Source organism: Eulemur rufifrons, chromosome 2, assembly GCF_041146395.1.
Source record: "Eulemur rufifrons isolate Redbay chromosome 2, OSU_ERuf_1, whole genome shotgun sequence".
Lineage (NCBI taxonomy): Eukaryota > Metazoa > Chordata > Mammalia > Primates > Lemuridae > Eulemur > Eulemur rufifrons.
The window spans coordinates 39836992-39857355 of record NC_090984.1 but is presented as its reverse complement, the minus strand read 5'-3'; the positions used below and the strand labels follow the sequence as shown (position 1 = coordinate 39857355).

The following is a 20364-nucleotide window of genomic DNA, read 5'->3' as shown; positions in this document are numbered from 1 at the left end:
CATTCATCCATTGATGGAAACTTTGGTTGATTCTGTATCTAGGATACTGTGAGTAGTGCTGCAATGAACATGGCAGTGCAGATGTCTTTTTGATATACTGATTTCCTTTTTTTGGGATATATATCCAGCTGTGGGCTTGCTGGGTCCTATGATAGTTCTGTCTTTAGTTTCTTGAGGAATCTCCATACTGTTTTTCATAAGGGCTATAACTACTGTATATTCCCACCATAGTGGGAAGGACGCTCCTCATCTTTGCCAGCATTTGTTATGTTTATCTTTTGATAACAGCCATCCTAGCTATCCTGTCTTATTTCTCACCTTTGCCCTGTTCATGCTGGTGGCCATATTATTAATAGTTTAAATCTCGTTGTTGATTTTCCACCCACACCTACTAGCTTGCCTATGGTTTCAAGGCTCAGGGTGTTCTGTTTGGTTTTCAGAGCTCAGAGACTTTATAACCAAGTTTGATAATTAGGTTTAAAGTACTATTTGGTAGAGATTTCAAGGCAATGTTTTGTGTATTAAGTCTCACAACAGAAAACAGATCCGAGCTGTGATTAAAGTAGAAAACTCAATATGATATAGATGATCCATGTTGATCAGAATGAATTTTACAGCCATGTTTTTAATAAAGGTAATGTCTACTTGCAGTTTTTCATGGACTTCGTTACAATATCTGAGCTGGGTATCACTGCAATAAAATTAAATAGAAGAAAATCTTTGCAAATCCCATTTTAGGAAAAAAAAAAGGTGACATTTTAATAATTGTAGTGAAGTGGCTAGAAGGCAGCATTTAGAACTCCCTGGATAAGCATTATTTTTCCTATTTAAAAATATTACAGTATATAGTTAAAGAGAACAATGATCACTCCCTCTTACCCTGGCTAACTGCAGGCACTAAGGAGGTGTACTGTCTCAGTAGTTGTGCCATTTTCTCCCATTCTTTGCAGTTTTCTAAAGAGTCATTTGCATCTGAGTAGAACCATTTGCATCTGGGTTTGGATCTCCACTCTGCTCTTGTCATCTCAGGTAGACAAGTAACCTAAGTCTTTTCATTTTATGTGTAATGAGGTATTGCCTACCTTGGAGGGCTGTTGTGAGAACTGTATATGATCCTGTAGCAGACTCCCAAGTGTGGAGTCCACCATATTTTCTCTTTCTTCTAAAGGTAGCTTGGGTTTTATAAGACCATAGGAATTGAATCAGAATGTCCCTATTCTTTGACAGATTGTTTTGTATTCTTTGTCTTGTTCAAACTTTGATTAATCTTTTCAGGCCACTAGTGTACTATTTAATGAAAAGCTTTTGAAATAAGAGGCCCAAAAGCTATATTCTGGAATATACACATAAACTGTGGTTAAAAAACATACAACTTCTTATTTGTAAATACTATAAACATGCAATGTGAAGTAAGGATGTGATCTGCAAATTACCCAGATTACTAGTTCAATGGTAACTAACCACTCTGACAACTTAGATCCCAAAGTAGAGTGCTTTTGGGGGGTGGAGCATAATTTGATCAATTTTATCATTGTTATAATCGATGCTTTCATACTCATTCCAATTAATCCTAACGTCACATCAAGTTTGTCCATCAAGTTACATGTGATAGATACTCTCATCTTCTTTGTGGCTAACTTCTTGCCCTCTTCTCAACTTTACACATACTTTAAATTACTTTTTCCCCATGTATCTTTTCTAGTTTTATATATTACATAACAGGTAAAAATATAATACAGGTATTATAACTTATTCTTAGGTGATAGGTAAATTCTTAGGTAGTAAAGAAAATTCAAAAGTTGTTTATTGTGTGTGTGTATAGATATGTATTCTTTTACCTAAAATGTGTCGATGGGCAAAATTCACCTTTTGAGTAATTGCTTACTTTTTGGTGGTCCCCAGGTTTCCTGTCCTTATCCCTTCCTTCATCCCTGAGGTTTTGTTGCAGCCAACAGTTAGTGAACAATTCCATAGAACTCTCTGGGGCACTCCAAATAATAGAGCATGGCGCAGTGGAGAGGTATGTGTTCCCCCCAAGTCTTGCCCACTGGCCCAGAACCTGGTCATGAGTCCTCTGAGCCTTGCCGCTGTTGTTCCTCTGCCTAGAGGACTGTGCTGTGGAAGCTCTCCTCTCTGAATTTCTTTACCTCTCAGGAAATTGCTTTGTTTGCAAAGAGGGCTATAGGAGCTGGGGTTCTAGATCTTTTGTCTGAAAAATGCTGCTCTCATATTCATGATGAAGGATGAATGTATAAATTGTCATTATGGTTCTTTTATCAATGGGGCTTTGGGGCCATAGAGTACAGTGGTTAAGAACAGGTTTACAATCAGAAAGAGCTGCACACAGTGGTTAAGAGTTTAGAAACTGAATCCTGATTTTGTTACGGTGTGATATCTTTGAGTCTTCATTTCCCTAACAGTGAAGCAGAAAAAAAAAATGAGATTGCTGGGAAGATACTACATTGGTTAATATATGTAAGTGCCTACCATAAAAGGTAGTTTTATTATTGGGAAATATTACTGCTATAACAAAATAGGCATTCCTGAAAAGCTTTGTAACTAATTTCCTATTCACTACACACATCTAAGATAATTCACCTTATACAAATACATACGATATTTCAAATGGTGCATCAGAATGAGGAACCTAAAAACCAACCTCACAGTGTCAAAAATTTAGGGGAAAGAAGGTATAGAGATTACCAACCCTTTTTCCACTCTTCATTTATTTTTCTTTATTACTTTTAGTGCCTTTCTTCATTTCTTCACTTCTGATTATAAAATTTTAGGTGTGAGTTAGTTATAAGTTTCCTCCTAGAGGTAGCTCCTCCCTATCTCCTTCAAATAACTTATGAAATTTGAGGCTTGTATACTATCAGATTGTGTTATTTTTAATGGCTGACATTGATGACAATTATAATCCTAGATCCCTCCTTGTATTTTTTTGGAAAAAACTCTAGCATCTACTTAGTATCTGACACTGCTAAGCATTTTGCTGGTATAAGGAATATAATTTTCCACACTAACAACTTAAATGACGAAATTAGACAAATAAATATACAAATCATTGTATGAGAAATGGAACACACAATACAAATTTAAAGGTACAAATTTGCTTGCAAATTTTAGATATTACCATTTTTAAACACTTATAATATTTGAATAAATTAATATTTTGATATATTCACTATCTCATTATAAAAAGTTATGATTTCTTTCAAGTGTGTTATTTGAGATTATTTTATTTTCAAGTGTGCATAAGTATGAGTGTGTTTGAATGTGTGCTTATTATATTCTGGTCCTACCCTTGTTTTTTTGCAAAGCACATGCTTGATTGTATAATCATGTCTAGAAAAATATGATTTCCTTAGCTGCAGTGTGCACTATACCAAGCTTAGTGACAGTCATCTGCCTCGAGAAGCAGACAGACCTGTAAGATGCTGACTTTTCCATTTAGGTGTCACAGCATTCATCAAGTACCTGGCCACATAAAAGAATACTGCATTATTAAAGAGAAGAGAGGAATAGAATGGAGCAAATGCCAAGGTTTTTAGTGACTTTTTTTCCCTTCAGACATAAAATAGAATCACAGAGGTGAGCCTCTGCTCTAATTAATTCTTTCCTTGGTTAGAATGTCAGCCTTCTCTTCTCCACTGCCCTCATCGGAACCACCTGATGGGAATAACTAATAAGAGTTCATCTGCCATCCTTTGTATGTGATAAAATTCAGACCGCTGAGAAATCAAAGGTGGCAAGTTATGCCCATCTGAAAAGAAACATGATAGAGAATATTTGCGTAGTTCTCTTTATTGCACTCCTCCCCACCCCACATTGGCTTGCAGAGGTCAGGAAGCTGATTTTGCTGTCCTAGTTTTAAACTACTTAAGGTAGGATACAGTTAAATGATCTTGCGGTAGGGTTCTGGCCTTGCCCAGAATGCTTTTTGAAACAGAAGTTAGATACACCAGCAGGGGGCGAGCATTAGCCATGAGAAATGCTCAGATTTACTTTTATGGTTTATAGAGGCAAACACACACTCTTCCCCACATGCACTCATACACTTAGTTATTTTGGGGACCTTATTTTATTATTATTATTTAATTATTTCCTCTGTTATATGAAGACTCCCAACTGCTGTCTTCATTGCTCACCAAAATTAAACCCAGACTTTTGTTACAAAAACACTTTCAGATTTTGGGAAGACAGCCTGACATAATGGAATGCACTGTGTTGAACTGAATCAAACCTGCCTGGGTTTGAACCATTGGAAGCTGTGTGACCTGAAGCAAATTCCCTGACTTCTCTGAGCTTCAGTTTCCTCATCAGTAAAATAGGGACGAGAAGGGTACCTGCTTCATTGTGTTGTTGAGACACCTATATGGGACAATACATGTAAAGGATTTAGCTCAGTATCAGCCACGTGGTAAAAACCTGATAAATATTGCATATCACTAGCTCTTAGTACAAATCCTGGGAAACAGTAGACACTCAAAAATAATGATCATACCTGTTAGAGCAGCCTTGCTAGGAGTGGATTTGGGAAGGCTTATTACAGGATGAGTCTGCAAAACTGAAGGACGCGATGCTCATGGAAGACGGATGCATATTTCAGTAAGCAGAGGTGAATCTACAAGAGTGAGGAACCAATGACTCGAGTTCACGGTTCACAAACCTAAAATGACGAAGAAATTGTCAGGGGAATTGAGTGCTGCACCTGGGAATGGAAATAAAACAGGCTGGATGGTTTTATATCCAGAAACATAATTTGCAGTCAAGCAATTGTGTCAGGACAGAGGGATTTTCTGCATCTATTTTTGCACCCAACGTCTTTCTGGTAGGATTTGGGGAAGAACACATCATTTGGAGTTTGGCAAATCACAAACAGGCCCAACTGTTTAGAAAGAAATGGTCTTTACCCATTGTTCTGTTACAGCTTGGAAGTTTGAAAGATGTGAACTTGGGGGAGCAAAAATGGGCTATGATTTCAGGAAATAAAATCAGAAAGGACAGACGTGTTTATGGAGTAGAAGGAATACTGAGCGATTTCACGGAAAAGACTGTATCTACTTTTCATCCTGAACTGTGCATACAGGGGCTACTAAATCAAATGACTTGATAGAAAAGGTTTGGAAGAAAATTAACAGTTTTGCAGGGATGTGTGTCTACTTACTGAAAAGAGTCAATGTGGATGATCTGTCTCCCTAAATCCTGAATATTCCGTGGAAGTAGGATTTTAAGTCTAAGAATTACCCGTAGTACACTATATTTTTACAGCTTTCTCTACACAGCTAGCCCTATGGGTGTCTATAAAAAGTAGATAAAAATGGTGTTTCTTCAACTAATTCCTGAGTAGCTCATATTTCTCTACACTCTGAGGACATGTGATATATCTCAAAAAGTTGAAATAAATTCTAAAGTTGTGTTCAGGTATTCTTTTGAGGTATTTAAATACACATCTAAATAAAACAGGCCTTAGGACTTACCTGAGCTGGAAATCTATCACATGAAACAAAGATCATTTTCATTATTAAAGATGATACATGAAATGCCATACTTTTTAAAAAAAAACTTTAATGCTTTAGAAATAGCATCTCATCCAAAGTCAGGTGAATATTTAGCAAGCAACAAGTCAACTTATAATCCTTTGACACTTAGAGGCTCTGACAGCAGCCAGTGTCATTGGACAGAACTGGTCGCACAGCTTAAAGCCATGTGTTGGCCACAACCATATGCATATATTACATGCTAAGATGGTTTTTAAGTGGTCACACTTTTTGTGAAGATAGCACTTTGGAAAAGACTTTTTTCTCCAATAGTGGAGTTGCATTTGTCATTTACAGTGTTGCTGTCATAACAGAGGTGTTGCCATTTAGATTTATTTGTGTGAAGCTTGTTAAATATTGTTCTAGGTCCCTCCAAAGTCAGGTCTCATCAGTGTTTAGCAACACTTTCTGGTGTTTTTAAGGCTGAGATAGTTTTGGCTACATTCTGCCTCCAGATGTACATATTTTAGGTAAGAAAATACAATTGTGCAGGAAAGTAATGTTAATAACTTTATAAGTTTTCTTCTCTGATTATGCTAATAAACCCCAAATAATTTTTATTTACAATGGTGTAGAAATATCTGGGGGATTAGACTCACACAAGCAACATAGCACAAAATAATATGGTTCCTTTACAATGTGATCGTTAGGCATAAGATGATTTGAACTATGTTTTATTATGTAAAATTTTAAACATATAAGAAGTAGATTATCATAATGAACCCCCAGGTGCCTATCAACTGGTTTCAGTGATTATCAACCCATGACCAATCGTTCATCTATACCCCTCTCTTCTCCTCCCCAGCCTGCATTAATATTAAAGCAATTCTCAGACAGTATATCATTTTATCCTTAAATATTTCAGTATCTTTAAAATATTTGAACCCCTTTTTTTAACACAACCTTCTATACAATTGCTTCATAAATTAGTAATGATTCTCTAATATCATTGAATATTCATTCGAATGTTCAAATTTCTACTTACCTCACAGCAATTCTTTTTCTTTAATAAGAATGTAAAGAATATCTAAATACTGAATTTATTTATGACTTCTAAGTGCACTTTTATCTATGGGTTTCCTCCCCTATCTCTTACTCTCGTCTCTTTTTCTTCTGAAATTTATTTATTGAAGAAACTGTTGATGAATTGCTTGTTTTATATGTTCCCATGTCCTGGATTTTGCTGATCATATCCTTGTAGCATAGTTAACATGTTCTTCTATTATTTATATTTTCTATAAATTAGTATTTGAATCCATTGGCTTGATTAAACTCAAGTTCAATTTTCTTTGGTTTCTTTCTATTTATAGGTGGTTGCATATTTTTCCATAAGAAGGCACATGATACCTGGCTGTCTCTATTTTTGTGATGTTAGTGACTATCAATGCTCAGCACCACCAGTTTTGTTTTGTTTTTTATGCCAACGTGTCCCTATTTGTTTTGATTATCTGAAACTCTTATTATAGTATATTCCTCCAGGAGCTATCACAAGAATAATATTCCTTGAGTTTTTATGTTTATGCAGGTTGCACATTTTATCCTTGAAAGTCAGTTTGTTTGAATATTAAATTCATGCCTCATATTTTCTTTCCTAAAGTACCTTAATTTTGTTATTCCATTGCCATCTGGCATAAAATTTGTCACAAGTCTGAAGACAATGTGACTTTTTTTTTCCTTTATGAATGACTTACTCTTTATGTCTTGGTGTTCAAATAATTTCCCAGAATATATCCTGGCCTCGCTCTTTACGTAATGAGTTTTTCCAGGTATGCAGCATGTCCTCTCAAACTAACATCTCAAATATGTTTTTTTGTTTTAAATTATAGTAAACTTCTTTTAAATTAAAAAGCTTTTACTACATTTTTTCCTTTGGGGGTTCAAGTTATATATAGTTTAAATTTTCTCTTCCCAGCTTCTATAGTTGTCATTTTATCTTGAATTCTTTGTACATTTTACTTAAAACTTTTACTCCTTTTACTTATATTTTTCCTAAGGTAATATCAGTTGTGTTTATAAACTCTGCATTCTTTCATTTCTCAAATAATTTCACTTTTATTTCTAATTCTTTCCTGAATTCGGTAACCTTATTTCTAGTTTTTCTAATTCCAATTTATGTTACTCTTTCATATCTTGCATCATTTTTTTCCAAAATTTTAGAACTTATTTGAAATATACTTCATCAGTTTTGTGGGCTTGTCTTTATGTCACATTTTCATTTTCTTTTTTTTTTTTTTTTTTTTTTTTTTTGAGACAGAGTCTCACTCTGTTGCCTGGGCTAGAGTGAGTGCCATGGCGTCAGCCTAGCTCACAGCAACCTCAAACTCCTGGGCTCAAGCGATCCTCCTGTCTCAGCCTCCCGAGTAGCTGGGACTACAGGCATGCACCACCATGCCCGGCTAATTTTTTCTATATATATTTTTAGCTGTCCATATAATTTCTTTCTATTTTTAGTAGAGATGGGGTCTCGCTCTTGCTCAGGCTGGTCTCGAACTCCTGAGCTCAAACGATCCGCCCACCTCGGCCTCCCAGAGAGCTAGGATTACAGGCGTGAGCCACCGCGCCCGGCTACATTTTCATTTTCTGAAGGGACATTATGTTCATATACTCATTTTTTGGAGGGTAATAACTTCGTATGGGATTTGGATGTGCTCGTTTTCTACTCCTCACTTTTTCTTAAAGTTAGTTTTTAAGAATATACATTTTTTTGCAAATCAGCCTGAGTTGAAATATGCTGCCACTGTTCTTGAATGGCCCACTGTGTTTTCGAGTGAGTACCTTTGTTTATTTTGGGGTTTCCCTGTTGTCAAGTCTTTTAGTTTCCTTGTTGCTTTTCTCTGTTCTCTCTCCTACAAACGCTGATACCAGGAGGGTTTTATAGCTTTGTTTGTCCCCACCTGCTTATATTTTGGGCTCATAAAGCTATCTTCTTGTCAACTACTTTTATTTGTTGTCTGTGGGGTTTTTTTTTTGTTTTGTTTTGATACCCTCGTTATTCTGTGTAAAGAGTTGTTACTTTGAGCTACTCTTAAAGGATAGCCCATCATGCAGATTAAGGTGGGCGCAGGAGAAAAAGAGAAACCTAAATTATATTGAGCTCTTTTGCTTTAAGGAAGTATTTGCCTTTCGGGGATATAAATAGCTACATTCAGCAAAAGCCAGTTAGTTGAAATTGGTTTGGTGGTTTCATGTAAATAGTAAATTATGAAACAGTATCGATTATGATACATTGTTTAAAAGAATTGTAGATCCTGTAAAGTCATTGTTGTCAAATAGCTTCATTTTTCCTATCATCTATATATCTCAAAATATTAGTATTTTGCATATGTATCTTGAAAATACTAAAAGAAGCAATTGCCATACTTGGAATTGAACCTATACATTCACCTGTGCAAAATGGAAAACATCTCTGCTGGTAAAATGGTATTATTCTCACAGCTTTGGAGACTTGGGTATGGATCCTAAGAGGAAAAATATCCTTGTACCTTGGTGGTGGAAAGGAAGGTGGCCCCATTCGGGCATATCAGAGGGATCATTTAGAGAGGAGATAAGAGATTGTATTATGCAGTATTAAAGAAACTCATTTCCCTAGGCAACCCCTGTGGGTTCAGATGGTTCCTGTGAGAACTGGTTTTTAAATGGACTTTAAAATTCAGTTCACAGTTGTTCTTAAGGAATTAGGCAGGGGACTCCTCATTGGAAGGCTTCTGTCAATCCAAGAGTGAGATACCAGTAAGAACAGCAGAAACACAAATATCAAGCACTTATTAGGACCAAGAGGAAGACAGCGGAAGTAAGCAGATCCATCTGGATATTACGTGACAAAAGAAATAAGCACTGAAAATTCATGGGAGGAGCTTAGGAAAAGAAGTATCAGCAAAGGTGTTGGACTGAAGAAAGATCCTAAGTCCCAGGATCTCTGTGTTTGGATCTGTCTATGAGAAAAGAGGAGTTGGTGTTCCTTTTGTGTATAATTTGAGTTTGGGAGAGGATCTAAATTCCTTGTCTCTTCAAGCTTTACAGCAAGAATCAAAAGCTCATGGCCAGCAAACTGGAAAGATCTTACAGATTTTTTTTTCATGCAGATTGTTTGAAACATTGTAAGGATTTACACAAAGCTCCAAATATCTTGCCTGTTTTAAAAACCAGCAGATTTCATTGTCTAGTGCTCCTCTCATTAATTAGCCAGCTATCCCTTTAGAGAGGGCATGCACTCTGTAGTTTCCTACAATTCCTCACTCTCTGCATTTTACCACTCTCACCTGCCTTAATGCATTGACATAACCTTCCTGATCATTAACATATTTGTGTTTGAAACCTCTGCTTTATAGGATAAAGAGAATAATTGCATTCCAAATACCTGGGTTGCGTTTGCATTCCAGGAACTCTGGGACTCACAGATAGTAGAAGGCACAGCCAGGGGAAAGTGATTGCAAGTTGATAAAGAAGAGAGCCAGAGAAAGAGACTTGACTGTTGGAAATATGCCTCAGAGACAAGAGTAGGGAGAGTATTTGAGAAAGACGGGGCACCCCAGGGCAGCTCCTGGTCATGCTCGTAAAATGCTCAAGAGGGAGGTAGTTTCAAATGTTAATACATAGCACAATACATCCTTCATAGCAGTTTAGAAACTTGTTATAGAAATATGTAGCATAAAATTTACCATCCTAAACATTAAGTGCACAGTTAAGTAGTGTTAAGTATATTCATATTGCTGTTATTATATTTATATGGATCTCTAGAAGTTTTCATCATTTAAAAATTAAACTCTATACCCATTGCACAAAAACTCCCTGTTTTCCCCTTTCCCTTTCTCCTGACAACTACTATTCTACTTTTGGTTTCTATGAGCTTACTACTTTAGATAACCTCATATACGTATAGAATCACAGACTGTTAGTTTATTTATTGACTAGCTCATTCATTGAGCATAACATCCTCATAGTTCATGTTGTAGTTTGTAATAGGATTTCCCTTCTTTTTAAGGCTCACTAATATAAGAAGACTTCGAACAGGTTGTGCAGAAATGAAATTAAAGTATAAAAATGAAAGATACAAACTTTATTTCTCAACACAAGCTCGATCAAGTTCAAGACACTTTTGTAGATGGTGATACCAGCCATTTCGTCGACCGCTAAAGAACTGAGAGTCCTCAGAATTTAATCATGTCAATGCAGTCATTTTTACATTAACTGAAGAAAAATGGGTGTCTTTTATGGGTGCCCCTTAAAGTTTTTTTTTTCCATATTAGGAAACAAAAAGAAATCAGAAGGAGCCAAATTAGGACTGTAAGATAAATACCTAATAATTTCCCATTGAAACGCTCACAAAATTGCCCTTGTTTGATGACAGGGATGAGCCAGGAGCATTGTTGTGGTGGAGGAGGACTCTCTAGTGAAGCTTCCCAGGCATTTTTCTGTTAAAGCTTTGGCTAACTTTCTCAAAACACTCTCATAATAAGCAGATGTTATTATTCTTTGGCTCTTCAGGAAGTCAACAAGCAAAAGGTCTTGAGCATCCCAAAAAACTGCTGCCATGACCTTTGCTCTCGACTATTCTATTTTTTCTTTGACTGGCTGACTTCCACCTGTTAAGTAGCCATTGCTTTAATTGTGTTTCGTCTTCAGGATTGCGCTGGTAAAGCCATGTTTTATCTCCGGTTACAATTGTTCTTGAACGATGCACTTGATCTCACTTGTTTAAAATTTCCATTGAAAGCTCTGCTCTTTTCTGCAGCTGATCTGGGCACAATGGTTTTGGCACCCATCGAGTAGAAAGTTTGGTCAACTATAATTTTTCATTCAGAATTGTGTAAGATGAGCCAATTGAGATGTCTGTGGTGTTGGCTATCATTACTGCTGTTCATTGTTGGTCCTCTTCAATTAGGGCATGAACAAGATGAATGTTTTCCTCAAAATTTCATGTGGATGGTCTGCTGCGGCAGGCTTCATCTTCAACATTGTCTTACACCTTCTTAAAATGAGTTGTTGATTTGTAACCTGCTGACTTCTTTGGGGCATTGTCATAATAAACTTTTCATAAAACATCAATGATTTCACCATTCTTCCACCCAAGCTTCATCATAAATTTGATGTTTGTTCTTGCTTCAATTTTAGCAGAATTCATGTTTCTCTGATAGGGTTTTTTCAAACTAATGTCTTATCCATTTTAGTGCCCCAAACTGGATCCTGTTCAGACATGTTATAATAAGTTAGTAAAAGTTTATTTGGGGCAAAAAAAATTTGAAATCCATGTATAGTTTTTTCGTAATCCGTATTTTCCATGAACTTTTTGAAGACCCCTCAAATATACTACATTTTCTTTATCTGTTCTTGCATTGATGGGCCTTTGGGTTGCTTCTAACTCTTGACTGTTGTGAATAATGCTACAGTGAATGTGGTTGTGCAAATATGTCTTTGATATCTTTTAATTCTTGTGGATATATAGCCAGAAATGGGATGGCTGGATCTAATGGTAATTCAATTTTTGATTTTTTGCAAAACTTCTCTACTGTTTTTTTAAAATAGTAGATGCACTATTTTTCATTTCCACCAATAGTGCACAAGGGTTACAATTTCTCCACATCCTTTTTAACACTTGTTACCTTCTATGTGTATGCGTGTGTTATAATGACCTTCCTAATGGGTATGAAGTGATATCTCGTGGTTTTGATTTACATTTCTCTAATGATTAGTGATGTTGAGCATAATTTCATATTCTTATTGGCCATTTGTATATCTTCTTTGGAGAAATATCTATTCAATATCTATTTGCCCATTTTTGAAATTGGGTTGTTTTTGTTGTTGAGTTGTAGAAGTTCCTTTTATTTTCTAGATATTAACTCTTTATTGGATGGATAAAGGCATATAGACCAATGGAATAGAACAGAGAGCACAGAAATAAAAACTCATGCATATGATCAAATGATTTGACAAAACCACATAATGGAGAAATAACTGTCTCTTCAGCAAATGGTGCTGGGAAAACTGGATATGCATATGTGAAAGAGTGAAGTTAGACCCTTACCTTACACCATGTAAAAAAATTAACTCAAAATTGATTAAAGTCCTCAATATAAGATGTAAAACTATGAAACTCATAGAAGAAAACATAGGGAAAGACTTCAAGACGTTGGATTTGGCAATGATTTGTTGGCTGTGACACTAAAAGCACAGGCAACAGAAACAAAAATAGACAAATAGGACATTAAACTTAGAAACTTCTGACAACAAAGGAAACAATAGTATGAATAGGTAACCTACAGAATGAGAGAAAATATTTGCAGGCAGTAGTATTTTTAATTTAATATAGTATGATCCATTAATCCAAAAAAGTCTCTACTAACTGTTGGAATTTCAGTGTTATAGGAAGGCAGTGTTTTAAAGCAAAAGATCTTTCTGGAATTCTTAAAAATATACTGATCTTCTTTCAAGGAATATATTTTAGAAACTGAAAAACTTCATCTATATGAGGCAGACTTTATTATCTCCCTTTTAATTCTTATGATGCTATCAGACATTGCTCCCTCCCACCATGTGCAGAAGCAGAGCATCTCTTCCTCCAGCACCTATTACAAAACCAACAATTATGATAACAATAGCAGCTAATACTGTCAAACACTGTATGTTTTTTAACTCGTTTGATCCTTACAACACGTGTACACATGAATGGGTAGCCACACTTCATTTGCCCTCATTTTATAGATGTCTCATAAATCAAAATTACCAATGCACTCAAGTGCTGTGATGTCAGAATTATTCTGAAAAGACTCCAGGTTCATTGCCTTGACTACTTCTTCCTCCCATGTGACATCCTTTATTAATTTGCAATATAGCTTTCATTACTTACAGAGCCTTTTCTCAACAGAGAGAGCCAAAGTAACCAAAGAGTTGCTGAGGGAGAAATGAAAAAGGGTAAAGACTTGGAAAGTGAAGCGTTCTCAAGAAAAAACATCACTTAGTTCACAGTTGACCTGGAGTCAACCCTTTCTGACAGTTGTAAGAGCTGTTTTCTCCCTGGATCTAAACCAGGAAGCAAGGTTTTGTTTTTGCTTTTTTCCTTCCAGGCTGTGCAGAGTATGTGGGTGTGCTCTCTGGAGACAACACCCAGCAAACTGAAAAGAATATGAAATGCTATGAAGAGAAAGGATGTTGTGTCCAAACATATTAAATAAAATGCTCTAAATGGATCTATTTTTGATACAAATATTTAAAACTATTTCAAAGAACTATGTTCTTGATTGACTTCATGGTTTGTACCCATTCTGGGTAGTTGTTAAGTTAGGTAGAAAGGACTTTCAGTATGAGGCATGTGTATACCAGAAACTGGACAGTTAACATCTCTTTAGTACCAAATACGGTTTTTAGAAACCTGTTAGACAAAGAACATTATCTCCACAGATTTTGATTCTACATAGTTTGTAGTCAATAATGATTCTCACCCAGTCATCAGGGAGCTGCTATTGAGGTCATTTTCACTGTTCTTGGAATCATCAGCACATATTGAAAAACTCCTGAACTACTGGACATGTGATGTTATTCACAATTTCACTCCTTAGTCTTCACAAAAAAGAAAAGAAGTCATTGTTTGCGGAAGAAAGAAAAACCCAAGAGTTATTTATTTATCTCTGTGTACATAAGTATTTTAAATAAGACATTTTTTTTTCTACTAACATTGAACAGGCTAGCTCAATTTATACATAAACTTTACTGACAAGCATGTGAAAATGTCTAGTGGGCATAAGACATTTGGTGAGCAAATATAAATTATTAAGATTATAGTTTTCATTTTGGTCAAACCAAATTGAAATTTGCATTTGGAAATCTATAAAGAATAGAAAAGGACAATAGAAAAACGCATATTGAGCGCATAGTGCATACAAACACAGGAAACTGAGGCTTAGGGAATATATAAAGAGTATCAGGCCATATGGTAGAGAGCAGCAGAGCTATGAATCAAAGATAGGCCCTTTGGTATTCTGAAACTTATTAAAAATTTAAAAAGTTACTCTAAAAACTTCGCCACTATGAATGGAAGGCAGATTAGTAACAGTAGAAAATAATGACAATGATACTTGGTAAGAAGTTTAGTATTAATGTATTAATTATTACTAGCTAATACTTGTTGAGTACCTACTACATGAAAAGTACATACTGAATTGCTTTACATGATTCATCTCATTAGATTCATCAGCAAGAGTATAAATAGGAATTATTTTTGTACCCATTTTACAGATAAAGTAACTGAGCTTAGAAAGGTTAAGAAACTCGATCAAAGTCAGAAGGATGGTACTTGCTAGACCCAAAACTGGAAACCAGCCACCCTGATTCTGAAGTCTGAGCTCTTTAACACTGTACGGTATCACTAAATCATAATTCCCTGAATCAACAAAAGTTAAAAAAAAATAAGAAAATGGAAATATTTTTACTTGATGTCCAAATGCTGTGTCTTTTTAAATATAGAGAGTGTCTTTAAAAAGGCCTTCATGTGATGATTTGCTGAAGTACAGTGCTGACACTAAATTTACTGCAGGAAACAAAAAAAATGAACAACAGAATAAAAGTATAGATGCTGTCACACAAAACAGCATTCAACATCTACTGATCATTACCCAAGCAGAAATATTCTAAGAGTGTCTGCTTGAATAATTAACTCTCTTTAATTATTAAAAACTTTTCAGAAACCTTACAGGTTGTGCCGTTTATTCCAATGTTAGTTTAAATAAATATCTGTCTGCTTTGCGGTGGAACCAGTTTTAAAATAGTTCACTGCTTTATTTTCACTCCAGTGTCAACCACTTACTAGTTCTGCACAGTCAGACAAGTCATGCAAGCCTTTCTAAGTCTCTGTTTCATCATTATAGTATGAGAACAATAACAATACTACTATAATGTTTTGCAGGTTTTTAAAGATAAGCATCAAGTAAGAAAATATATGTAATAACACTTGTAAGGGTGTTAAATGTTAGACATTATTATCGTGTCACCAACTCATTACTGTTGGAATATATAGTTAGAAGGTTTGTTCTGGCATAAATTTCTGAGACAGCTGGTGAGAACTAAGGGCGCCATTTGGACTAAGAAATAGAACAAAGCTAATTGGCTACACAGGGACTCAACCCATGTCCTTAGCCTCGTTAACTCTGTGCTTTACTAACTGAGCACACTATTACTGACTCATTCAACCTACCTTTAATGAGTCTGGCCTTAGGTTGGGCATTGGTGATCTAAAGATAAACCATAAACCATGGTTCTGCCCTCAAAGAGCTCATAGTCTAACAAAGAAAGGCAAGCAGATGAGTGAATTAGTAGTTACCATACTTTATAATAAACCAGTGCTGGCCAGGCACAGTGGCTCATGCCTATAATACCAGCATTTTTGGAGGCTTGAGGCCAAGAGTTCAAGACCAGCCTGGGCAACACAGTGAGACCTTGTTTATACAAAAAAAAAAAATAAGAAAAATTAACTGGGTGTGGTGGCACATGCCTGTAGTCCCATCTACGCAGGAAACTGAAGCAGGAAGATCACTCGAGCCCAGGAGTTATAGGTTGTAGTGAGCTATGATTGCATCACTGCAGTCTAGCCTGGGCAACAGAGCAAGACCCTGTCTCTGAAAAAATTAATAAAAATATAAAAACAACCCCAGTGCTGCAATAGAGAGTTATAAAAGTGCTAAGAATGAAGGCACAGAGATGAGCACTGCCAATACTGATTAGGGAAGTATGGCATACTCATCTTGTGATGAAATTTCTTGAGCCTAAAATCTTACTTCTTAAATTATTTGGGTATATTTAAATCTCAGAGTTAAAAAATAATCAATCTAGTTCCTCATTTGGAAATTTAAAAGATCTTTTTTGTTGTTTTTAGCTTAAACGATGAACATTTGTTATCTCACAGTTTCTGTGCATCAGAAATTGAAGACGAGCTTAGCTGGGTTTTTCTGCCTTCGGGTTTCTCATGCGGTTTCATTCAGCAGTCAGCAGTGACTGTAGTTATTTGAAAGCTTGAACATGGCTAGAGTGTCAGCTTCCACAATGGCTCATGCGCATGACTGTTGGCAGGAGGTCTCAGTTCTTATCTGGCTGTTGGCAGGAGTCCTTAGTTATCTGCCATGTGGGCTTCCCCCTAGGTTGCTTGAGTGTCCTCATGACATGGCAACTCCCCCCAGAGTGAGCAAACCAAGAGAGAGTAGGCAAAGAAGAAACTGCAGTGCCTCCTAGGACCTGTCAGTTCTGCTCAAAGTTGCAATATTTAAATGACCCATAATGTAATGAAAAGCTTTAATTTAAGAATTGAACTCAATGTGTATTTTACTATCATGTAATCTATGTTAGGCACATCTTTCCAAATTGCATTAGATGGTTTATTCCCAAATATTTGTTCCCTCATACCTTATTTACTTATATAAAGCTAGAAACACAAACTTGCTTTTTTAGGTGTAATCATGCCTTTGTCCTTAATTATCTTGACCATTAATCTATTTTGACAGTTCATTTGTTCGGATACAAAAAGCCAATTACTGGTGAGAGGTTTTATTTTTTATTTATTTATTTTAGTAGTGAGGTCCAATGATTGGTTATCATTTTCCCCAAATAAAGAGTGAGGTCTTCTAGCAAACTGAAAATATAATTCAATGTACATAGAGTTTTATGCTTTTCCAAGAATTCCTCTGTTGCTTGAATGCAGGTACACAGTAGCAGAACTCTGTAAGAATGACCTTTTACTTGGTCCTTTGGTTTAGTCAAGCTTCACTAATTACTAAAAAACAACCAGTCACCCAGGTGCCTTGCTTTTCTTCCACCTGAACCTAAATGAGACAAATGATCTGGTCCAGTCTTAGGATATGAGAGGGGAATGGTACCCTAGAGGTTTTAGTCTTGCTGAAGGATTTGAAGGAAAAATGATCTTGTTTAATCAATCTGTGAGTAAGTTTTGGGGCATGTATCTGTGGAGTGGCAAGTATGTAAGTAGAAATTACACATTTCCTGTCTTGTGGTGTTTAATGTTATTAATCCAAGAGTTTGAAAAGCTCTCTGCAGAAATAGAATGCATCTTGTCGATAAGAATGTGTAGGACTCTAACACATTGTTGTATTCACATCTCTGTAATTATACATTATTCAAATCAGGTACTCAGCAGGTGAAAACTACCCATCAAAAGCCAAGGAAGTTCTCTGAGGCATTTTGGTGTCCCTGCAGGTCAATAAAGTCATAAAGCTCTGTCATTCTCTCTAACAGTAACATATTTTATTAGCAGCCGGTGTCCCTCAGATACATGATTCCTGCCACTTTCAGAGATGTAAACAATTTCCATTTTGAAATATATGAGCAGAATCCTGATCATTAGAGCTTAGTAGTGCATTCATTAGAATACACATACTGGCATTGGAGCATTCATAAAACGTTATTTCTTCTTACCAGCAAAGACTGATGATCACCACCCCTGGTGTTATTTATTTCCTCTATAAGAGTATTCGAATTAGAGCAATATTTTTATAACTCTTTTCATTATATTACATACATATTTTGCAGACCACTCATAGTTAGGATCCTCTATGTTTTCTTCTATAGGTTTAAACATTTAAACCACTGACATTTATATTCTAATTTACTGAGGGCTTATACACTTTACTTTATGCTGGGTACTTGGGGCTATTCAGCATTTTGGTCTGGTTATTGCACAGCCAAAAAAAAAAAGGCTCTGTGAATAGGTGCCACTCCAGGGACTACTGAAGGCAGGGATCTGCATCTGCCCCAGTGTTTGCCCCTGGTGCAGATTTAGACCTTGAGCATCTGCTCAAGTCCATTAACAGGCACTTAAGCAGCAGGTACAGGAAGCTGTGCTCCTATGAACTAAAGGTGGGGCTGAGAACTGCAAATGAGGAGGGCTCTCAACTGCCAGTACCTGCCATATATATTGTGTCTAATTTGAGGACAAGTTTTAAAGGAATTCATGGAGAGGTTATTTATTGGTTGTCACATATGGTAGGCGAAATATGTTTTGCCACAAATTTTGCCAAGAAATGTTATATCAGGCTTGACTGTTCATTTTGCTGGCAACTTTTATTAAATATTTAGGTAGAGTCAATTCTAATGTTAGCCATGGCATATTCAACCTTCCATGTACTAAAAGATGCCATATGAATCTGTGTATAGGCTGCTTGTACTGTTTAATCTTAGCTACTAGTTGACTGTTCTACAGTTCTGAAAACATCCTCCCATTTTCTAAAAAGGAAAGAAAAGTAAAATAAGTAAGCTGGTAGAGCAGATGCAGCTTAAAATCTCCAAATTATTCTAGGACTTGAGCTTCTTTAAGGCTCTATTTTAAGATTTGGTACTTTTTTTATTTGTTTCAACAGGAGGATTAGAGGATTGAGAATGCTTTATTGATGGAAAGTGGGAGCTGTTACTCCCCCCACTTCCTCTACTCAGCAAAACTAAAAAAGCAAGCAAGCCCATTCAATTCCCAGCCAGATTTTTAAAATGTTAACATCAAATGGGAAGACATTATTCCCAAGGAAGAAGAAAAACCTTTGTAGCACTGTAAGTTTTTCACCATTTCCCACTTTGATTTGTATATGCATCTTTAGTTCATATTATTGAGAAATCACCTTCAAATGATTTCCACAACAATAACAGAAGAGGCAACACCGATTGGGATGAGATGTCAGCATCTCCTCCATCTAAATAAGGAATCCTATTAGCTGCTTCTAGGTGGCTAAGTGGGAATTAGTGTGTGCAGTGTACTTTTCATGATTCCAAGCACAGCCAACTATATGTAAAACAGTAATTATTAAATATCGTGGATAGTTTCGTTTCATCCTCGTTATTCTGCTAACAGAGCTAGCAGAATTGGCTCTGAGTGTCTCTAGGTCGTCATCCAGTGATGAGGGGAAGATTAGGCTGAGGAAGCGCTGGCATCCAGGCGTCTCCCCAGCGATGATGAAGCTGTGCCCCACACAGTTAGTTGTCAGTGCGGCGGTGACTGCCACACCTGGCAGTGTCTCCAGCGCATCTCCTGCGAGCAAGGGCTGAGGCTCAGCCTCGCGGAGCTGCTCTGTGCAGCCACAGTGGCAGGAGAGGGAGCCAAGCCGCTCTCAGTGGAGGAGGCTGGGGCATCACGGCGTCGGTGCTGCTGCATTCAGAAAAGCCCCGGCCGCAGCCGGCGATGTGTAAAGTTCCCAGCACGCACTCAGCGCAGCAGCTCCTCACCCTCAATTGTTGATGAGCCTGGGCGCTCATCAACGCACGGGAGAGAGATCCCATTTTGCTTTCTTAGAGAAAGGGTCGAGAAATGAGCCGCCGAAGAAATGTGCCAATGAGAAGAGTGCAAGGCAGTTTCTTGCCAGCAGCTAAGTTGTAGAATTGCTTTGGAGACTGCCCCGGGAGCGCAATAGAATTGACAAGAGCAGAACAGACACCGTTGCAGACCAAGGTATGCCTGATTGCACATGAGTCGGATCCCTGGGACGCAGCCTCTGCTCCGGCTCTAACTATTTGTGGCTGAATAAAGGAAACGAGACTAGAAACACGATTGCAAGTGGTATTCCTGAAAGGAAAACACAGACACTCCTAAAGGAGGGGAGGAACAACCCAGCTGGCGTGTACATTTTTTTTTTTAAAGGAGAATCCCTCAGGTATGTTCCCTTTCCCCTCTGCATTCGCTGCTTCATCTGCATGTGATTTTGTGTCTCTTTTCTTGTTGATTCTTTTCGTTTTGCACTTTGAATCACAACCGTGGTGTTCTCTTAGTGTAGTAGATGCATTTGTAAAAGCTCAGCTGTCCTGTGTTTGTAATCCTATTGAAGATCACAGACTTCTCAGTCCT

General features: G+C 36.8%; 1 protein-coding gene and 1 pseudogene across 2 annotated transcripts in view; one reads left to right on the top strand and one right to left on the bottom strand.

The window, feature by feature from the left end:
* The window catches only part of LOC138397935 (receptor expression-enhancing protein 5 pseudogene), a 37518-nt pseudogene extending 36494 nt beyond the window's left edge, over positions 1–1024 (bottom strand).
* An 18655-nt stretch (positions 1025–19679) lies between these two features.
* UNC13C (unc-13 homolog C) overlaps positions 19680–20364 on the top strand; it is a 562886-nt gene continuing 562201 nt past the window's right edge. For both annotated transcript variants that reach the window (XM_069459636.1, XM_069459628.1), the window contains exon 1: positions 19680–20173. The gene's annotated coding sequence lies outside the window, so the exon portion shown is untranslated. The remainder of the gene's footprint in view (positions 20174–20364) is intronic.